Source organism: Euphorbia lathyris, chromosome 10, assembly GCF_963576675.1.
Source record: "Euphorbia lathyris chromosome 10, ddEupLath1.1, whole genome shotgun sequence".
Taxonomy (NCBI): Eukaryota; Viridiplantae; Streptophyta; class Magnoliopsida; order Malpighiales; family Euphorbiaceae; genus Euphorbia; species Euphorbia lathyris.
In genome coordinates, this window is record NC_088919.1 from 32,249,763 (window position 1) to 32,258,431 (window position 8,669).

The window sequence follows — 8,669 nt, forward strand, 5'->3', positions numbered from 1 at the left end:
CTTCCTTTCGGCAACTTAGATACGAGGCCCTCCATTCAGCTTGGGCTAGGTTCCGAAAGCTGCTCCGAAGCTGTCCCCATCACGATATCCCTAAGCATGATTTAGTAAGTACTTTTTATCATGGTCTAACACCTACTAATCGTGCAACCGTTGATTCCGCCGCAGGTGGGGATTTGTTTCGCAAATCGGCAAGCGAGGCGTATGAGCTCATTCACGAATTAGCTAGGAAAAGCGTCCAATGGCAAGAAGATCGGCTTGCCGGACCCTCGCAACATCAAACCTTTGCCGTAGAAGACGAGGCTCCCACAATCTTCATGATCGAAATGAATAAGAAACTGGACGCCTTAATGGCGCAAATGAGCCTCCAAAATTCAGCACAAGTCTTAGTGTGCTCTCACTGTTGTGGTGGCCACCAAGGTAAGGATTGTCAAGCCGGAAGCCCTTTTGCCGGTGACATCGAAAGCGTAAGTTATGTAGGGGGACAACAAAGGTATAATTCTCATTATAACTCCTATCCTAACACGCATGCCTATCACCACCATAACAATAATAATAACGGAAGGAGGCTTCAACACATCCCATCTTATGATAACGAGCGGAATGTAATGAAGCCCCCATCCGAACCCCATGGTAAATTTGTGGAACAAGGGTTGGGCCGATTCCCTCATGAACAAGAAGGGCAAAAATCACAACCTCCTAGCAATGCGCAAGACGCAATGGTAATTGATCTTCTTAAAGAAATATCTTCCCGTCTTGCTAACAACGAAGCATTTTGCAGGGACTTGGGACAGCAAGTGGCCCAATTAAGTCGCCAACAACAAGGGAGACAACATGGGTCTCCCCCAACTAACACCAAACAAAACTCGAGACCAAAAGATTGGGAGACCGCACAAGCAATAACTCTCCGTAGTGGTAAGGGTTTGGAACCACCGGTTCCAAAGGCGACTCCACCCGCTCCACAGGTAAGTAATGAACCGGAAGTGGTAAGCAACCCCGGTTCGGATCCAAAACCCTCAACTTCCTTGGATAAGAATAAAAATGTGTGTGACCCAATTGGAGCTTACGTGCCGAAGCTCCCTTTTCCACAATGACTTAAAAAGGAAAAATTGGACCACCAATACGGCAAGTTTTTGGAAATCTTTAAGAAACTTCACATTAACATTCCACTTGCGGAAGCATTGTAGCAAATGCCCACATATGCGAAGTTTCTTAAAGAAATCCTCGCCAAAAAGAGGAAGTTGGATTATAATGAGACGGTAGCTCTCACGGAGGAATGCTCCGCGATTATAACGAACAAACTCCCACCTAAACTCAAGGATTTAGGTAGTTTTTCTATCCCTTGCACGATTGGTAATGTTGAGTTTAGAAGAGCTTTATGTGATTTAGGAGCTAGCATCAATCTAATGCCTTTATTTGTATTCAGGAAGCTCGGCTTGGGAGAACCTAAGCCTACCAATATGACGCTTCAGCTGGCCGATAGATCCATTGCCCGGCCAAAAGGAATTGTGGAGGATGTCTTAATGAAAGTGGACAAGTTCATTTTCCTCGCCGATTTTGTAGTGCTCGATATGGCGGAAGACGATTCGGTACCAATCCTCCTAGGACGACCATTCCTTGCAACAGGTAGGACTCTCATTGACGTCCACGAAGGTAAGCTCATCCTACGGTTGCAAGACGAAGAGGTAGAATTTAACGTGTATAAAACCATGAAATTTCCATCTAATACCATGGCGGATTGTGATTCTGTAAATTTTGTGGACTCCATTGATCTTTTTGTTGAAGAATTTTGTAATAGGTCTTCCGCGGGAACCTCTTCGGAAATAGATGGTATTGAGCATTTGGATGAGGAGCCATTGAACAAGCCGTTTGAATACTCCTCCGAAATAGAACGATGTCTGTTGGCAAGGAGCCGGCTTGAGGGTTTAGACCGGGATAGCAAAGCAAAGCCGAAGACCTCCCTTGAGGAACCTCCAACTTTGGAACTCAAACCCTTGCCTCCTAATTTAAAATACGTATTTTTGCAACCTCCTAATTTCTTACCAGATGTTATTTCTTCGCTTTTGACAGCGAAAATGGAGGAAGCATTAATTGCGGTATTACAAAAACATAAAGGCGCATTTGGGTGGACCATTCACGACATGAAAGGGATCAGCCCCACCATTTGCACACACCGCATTTTTATGGAGGATAAAGTCAAGCCCTCCGTGCAGCCGCAACGACGGCTTAACCCCAATATGAAAGAGGTAGTGAAGGCCGAGGTAATCAAACTCCTCGACGCAGGTATAATCTTTCCTATCTCTGATAGTCCATGGGTTAGCCCGGTCCAATGTGTTCCCAAAAAGGGGGGCACAACGGTGACGGAAAATGATCAAGGGGAATTAATCCCCACGCGGAAAGTAACCGGGTGGCGAGTATGCATTGATTATAGAAAACTTAACGAAGCCACCCGAAAAGATCATTTTCCCTTGCCGTTCATCGACCAAATGTTGGAAAGAATGGCGGGTCATAAATTCTTTTGCACCCTCGATGGCTTATCCGGTTATATGCAAATTCCCGTCGATCCTTCGGATCAGGAAAAAACGACATTCACTTGTCCGTATGGGACATTTGCATATAGGCGGATGCCATTTGGGCTTTGTAACGCCCCCGCCACCTTTCAAAGGTGCATGACGGCTATATTCTCCGAAATGGAAGTCTTCATGGAAGATTTTTCTGTTTTTGGGTCGTCCTTTGAAATTTGTTTAAGTAATCTTGATAAGGTCCTCCAACGTTGCGAAGACACTAACCTTGCGCTCAGTTGGGAAAAATGTCAATTTATGGTTCAAGATTGCATTGTTTTGGGACATAAGGTGTCCGGGGAGGGGATCGAGGTCGATCCGGCCAAGATCGAGGTAATTGAAAAACTACCTCCACCAATCAACGTTAAGGGAATTCGGAGTTTCTTGGGTCATGCAGGGTTCTATAGACGATTCATCAAGGATTTCTCTAAGATAGCAACCCCCTTGACCCAACTCCATGCAAAGGATGCGGAATTTAGTTTTTCCCCTGAATGTTTACTTGCATTTAATACGCTAAAGGAAAAATTAGTTAATGCACCTATCATAGTGAAACCCGATTGGAACCTCCCCTTTGAACTCATGTGTGATGCGAGTGATTTGGCTATAGGCGCTTGTTTGGGCCAACGGGTGGATAAACTCTTTCGCCCTATCTATTATGCGAGCAAAAAGCTCAATGAGGCCCAACAAAACTATTCCATCACGGAAAAGGAGATGTTTGCCGTTGTTTTTGCTTTCGATAAATTTAGGTCATATCTTGTGTTATCCAAAATTATCGTATACACTGACCACGCAGCTCTCAAGTACTTGATTACTAAGCATGACGCCAAACCACGCTTGATACGGTGGATCCTACTCCTACAAGAATTTGACATCAAGATCAAAGATAAAAAAGGAGTGGAGAATGTTGTGGCTGATCATCTCTCTCGCTTACAAGGCGAGCAAGGTGAATCTTCGGAAGCTGTTGAGATTAAGGAAACCTTTCCCGATGAAGCACTCTACGCGGTAACATCTTTACCTTGGTATGCCGATATGGCAAACTACAAAGCCGGTAATATTCTTCCCCCGCGCCTTACATATGAGCAGCGTAAGAAATTCTTTCACGATGCTAAGCATTATTTTTGGGAAGAACCCTATCTGTTCAAATCTTGTGCCGATAACATTATTCGTAGGTGTATACCGGAAGAAGAGGTTAATCATGTGTTACATATGTGCCACACCCAAGAGCCGGGGGCCATTTTGTCCCTAGTCGGACTATGGCAAAAGTCTTACAATGTGGGTTTTATTGGCCTACTTTGTCCAAAGATTCCCAAGACTTCGTCAAATCATGTGACGCTTGTCAAAGGAGCGGAAACATTTCCCGAAAACACGAAATGCTCCAACAAGGGATCTTAGTTTGCGAACTTTTTGACGTTTGGGGGATAGACTTTATGGGACCTTTCCCTAAGTCGCATAACAACGCTTACATTCTTGTAGCGGTTGACTATGTCTCCAAATGGGTGGAGGTCGTTGCCTTACCTTCAAACGACTCTAAGGCGGTAGGGAAATTCATAAAGAAAAACATTTTCACTCGGTTCGGAACCCCTCGGACTATCATTAGCGACGGGGGTTCCCACTTTTGCAACCGACAATTCGATCAACTCTTACTTAAATATGGGGTTGCAAACCGAGTCTCTACACCCTACCACCCACAAACTAGTGGGCAAGTTGAGGTTTCTAACCGAGAGTTAAAACGTATTTTAGAAAAAACGGTTAACTCCTCTAGAAAAGACTGGAGCTTGAAGCTCGATGATGCTCTTTGGGCTTACCGCATGGCGTTTAAGACGCTCATCGGGATGTCCCTTTATCATCTAGTTTTTGGAAAGTCGTGCCATTTGCCCGTGGAATTAGAACATAAAGCCTATTGGGCGTTGAAATTTTTAAATTTTGACATGCAGGCTGCGGGAGAACACCGCCTCCTCCAACTCAATACTCTTGATGAACTCCGCTTAGGGTCATACGAAAATGCCAAACTCTACAAAGAACGTACCAAGCGGTGGCACGACAAACACATCCAAGTTCGGGAGTTCAACAAGGGGGATCAAGTTCTCCTCTACAATTCTCGCCTCCGGTTATTTCCCGAAAAATTGAAAAGTCGGTGGTCGGGACCATACACCGTCATCAGTGTGCACCCCTCCGGAGCATGTGAAATCCAAGGTCCCGACAATGCAACCCTACGGGTCAATGGCCACCGTCTAAAGATATACCGCGGCGGTGTTTTTCCACAACAAGGCGAAACCACATTCCTCGCACCACCGTAAGCTTGCACATCGCAAAGGAAAGTCGAGCTACTCCGACTCTAAACGTATCATTGGTTTGACTCTCTCAAACTCGTTGTATATATCTGTTCAATTTTTCCTTGTTTTCTTTGTTTCGCTTCCCAGCCACGGAAAGCCACATCCCAATTCAACACAAATACGCGGGGCGTCTTCCTATGCACGCCCCGCGTCTTTGTGCCTCTGGTCCAAAATTCTACAAGGGACACCTTTTACGCAAGGCGTACCCCCTCTTACGCCCCGCGTATGAGTTCCTTTCCGTGGTTCCTCAGGTTCAGAAACTCAAACACGTGGGGCGTCCCCTATTGCGCCCCACGTGTTTGAGTCTTTGACTCCAAATACAATAAAAACACCAACTTACGCGAGGCACCCCCGCCATTACGCCCCGCGTCTTTGAGTCTCTGACTCATAACGCATTAAAAATGCCACCTTACGCGGGGCGCCCTCCTGGGCACGCCTCGCGTAGGGCCCCTGACCACTAAGGGTCTTCTTCTTTCCCTTCCTTAGCTTTATTTTTGTTTTTGTTTTAGTTTCTTTTTGGCGACGCCCTTGGAATAGGCATCATTTTAAATAACGCGGAGGGACGTGCAACCCCGCACTTAACGTTTGTTTTGCACTACCAAAAACAAAAAATAAAAATAAAATAAACTACAAAATAATTAAACTAATTTATTGACTCTTTTAAATTTTCCCGACATGCTATCCCCCCTTCGGAAATTAATTAAAGTTACGTTATTTGCCATCAAAAATAAAAGTGTCGGAACATAAAGGAATGATTCGATGAAGAAATTTTAGTCTTGGTTTTGAAATTAGGGAATTTATGCAAAGCTTAGGTTAGTACTAAACTAAGACATTGAGTCTTGACCCAAATGTTATCTCCATAATGAACTTTGAAAAGGCAATAAAGACAGGATAGTTGAGAATTTAGCGAAGACTTGATAGTGCACAATTTAAACCCGAATCTTTGTGAGGTATTTTTGAGCCTAAAAGAGTTCGTACGAGAACTCTAATTCTTTCACAATTTTTTGAGAGTTTTGACTTCACTCGACTCATAGAATTTGCATCCAATACCGGGTTAAGTACACTTATTTTTGGTAAAAAGGCAATAGATGATAAACCGAACCCACTTAAGCTAATTTTTCTTAATTTATTTTTCTCGTTTTCATTAAACATTAGGAAACCCCCTCGAGCCTATTAACCAACTTTTCTTTTGTTAATACCCTTTTACCAATTAACCCTTTTTCCTCTTGTTCAAATACCGACATAACCAAGTTGCACCCAAGTTACCCGAAATGAGTCACGGCCTTAGCAAAAGTGCATCATAAGCTCTCAAAATATTGTTTTTGTGCCTCTATGAAAACAAAGGACACAATAAAAATAATGAGGCATTCTCAAAGCTCCACCCGAGCAATTTTGAAGTACGTCTTGTAAAATTCGCCAAGGCCGAAATAAGCAATGATACGGTGCAATCACAAAACGGTATTTTTGAACTCGAGTTCCTTTACACTAACCACTAAAGAAGCCACCCACATTACAACCCCCCTCTGGGTTCATTTTTAATATTGCCTAACCATATTTTAGGAGGAAAAACCCGGATGAAAATGCAAATTCAACATGATCTCGAGTAAGTGCAAAGAAGAGCGCTAAAACACCGACCCACCTAAAATTGAGCGTAAGAGCGAAATCCCTTGGTGAGGTACTATCGGGTTCTCAAAAGATAATCAACCCCCGTTAATATTGCCTATTAAATCTTGATCATGGAGGTTTCAAACAAGTTTCGTACTCAATTGTTTGCGTAGGTACTTACCGAAACCTTTGCACAAAACCATAACTTTGAAATCACGCACTTGGCAAAACCAACCTGTGCTTTGTTTCTTAATTTTCTCAATCCCTTGTCTTTCGATTTCTTTTACTTGAGGACAAGTAAAACTTTAAAGTCTGAGGAGGTTTGATAGGGGTATTTTACCCCTATCTTTTAGCGTGATTTACGGGACGATTTCGGGTAAAATAAATAAGTTTAATTACAAAAATAAAGTGTTTTTGATAAAATAAAGAAATAAAAATAAATCTCGTACTTTTAGTTTATTTTCCTCGTTTTTGATTAGTTTAGGAAATAAAAACGTCAAGCTAACTCGGCTCTCAAGATTTGTATTTCAGGTACGAGAAAGGAGCAAAAATCCACTCAATACGCGGGGCGTATTATCCTGTACGCGGGGCGTGAAACATAGTGCCAGAAATAATTGCCTTATCCGCAGGCACCATGTGGAACTGACTCTGCATACGCGGGGTGTATGACACATGTCGGCAATAATTGGCCTAATCCTGAAAGTCAGACTGCACTGTCTCCCAGAGTCAACTATACCTACGCGGGGCGTACTTCAGCTACGCACGGCGTAAGGGCACCAATTCAGGCAATAAAATTCCAGAGACTCAAACACGCGGGGCATATAATCCTCTACGCAGGGCGTACTTGAGTCAACAAGACAACGAATTGGTCCACATGCAGAAGATTTCTGACGGAATGGGCATTTACGCGGGGCGTAGACCAAAACACGCGGGGCGTATCATGGGATTTCTGCACCAAATAATGTTGCTCCATGCTTGTGCTTTGTGAAATTACAAACTTGCCCTTGCTTGATGTCTATAAATAGATAGCTCTTGAACTTCATTTGATACCAATTACATACTAGAGAGCTATACTATACTCTTTTCTTTCCTTGTAATTTAGATTCAGATTTTGTAGTTAAACTCTCCCCCTCGAGAGCTTGTTCGGTTGTTCCGGCGTTTCATCAAAGTTCCGCTCCATCATTCGTCACCAAGCTTGAGAGTTCCACCTCCACGACCTAGGAGACGGCTTTGAGTCCGGTTAGCTAGTTCCAAGGGCGGATTCTCCCTTTTTACTTGCTAATTAGCTTGTACTCTTCCTATGTACTAGGCTTGGTTGTATTTCATCTAAACACTTTCCATATTTATAATTTACGGCTTATAATCTCTATTTCCCTTTACGTGTTAATGTTTATTGCTTGTTTTGATATTGATAATTGATTATTGTGTAGGAGCACGCGATTACCTCCGCCATCCGGGCTATCTTTAGGGAATTATATAGGTGTTGCCTTACCGGAAGTGACAAACTGGAAACCGTAGGAATTGACAAGCCACGGAACTTACGGGCCCTAATTTCTAGCTCCCCCGCATTAGACACGCCTTGACTAGGAATCACGTAGTCTAAGTACTTCACGGGTCGGTCTCACTACACTTGGTCGTCTTTGCAAGAGTAAACCATTATCCGTATACATTTAGAGTCGTTATTCATCGTGGTTATAACTTATCATACACACCCCGCTTCATAGAGTTTTAGCTATACGAATCTGTGTTGCCAATAGTTAGGAATAGTGTGTAGTTGTGTCTTACTTTACCCCAAAGTAATCACCGCTTAAATAACATACGAAACCGAGTCGTCTAATACTTGTAATTATAAATTCCGTGGATTCGATACCCGGTCTTAACTGGATTATTACTTGATACGACGGGGTACACTTGCCCCTAAGTAGTCGTAGTGTCTAGCGGAGTTAGAACATTTAAAAAGATCACATCCATATTCATAGCACATTCACCGCAATACATATTTAGTCGTCGTAAGAAACTCTACCCCTAGACGCTACACGCATCAACTGCCCTTTGAAGTTTTGGTTGGAGGAGAAGGGTCAGCAGCAGGAGAGTCAAGTGACTCAGAGGAGAAGTTGAGTCCTAAATCAGCATAAAGGTTCTCATCAACCTTATCCTTCATTGGAGACTTAGC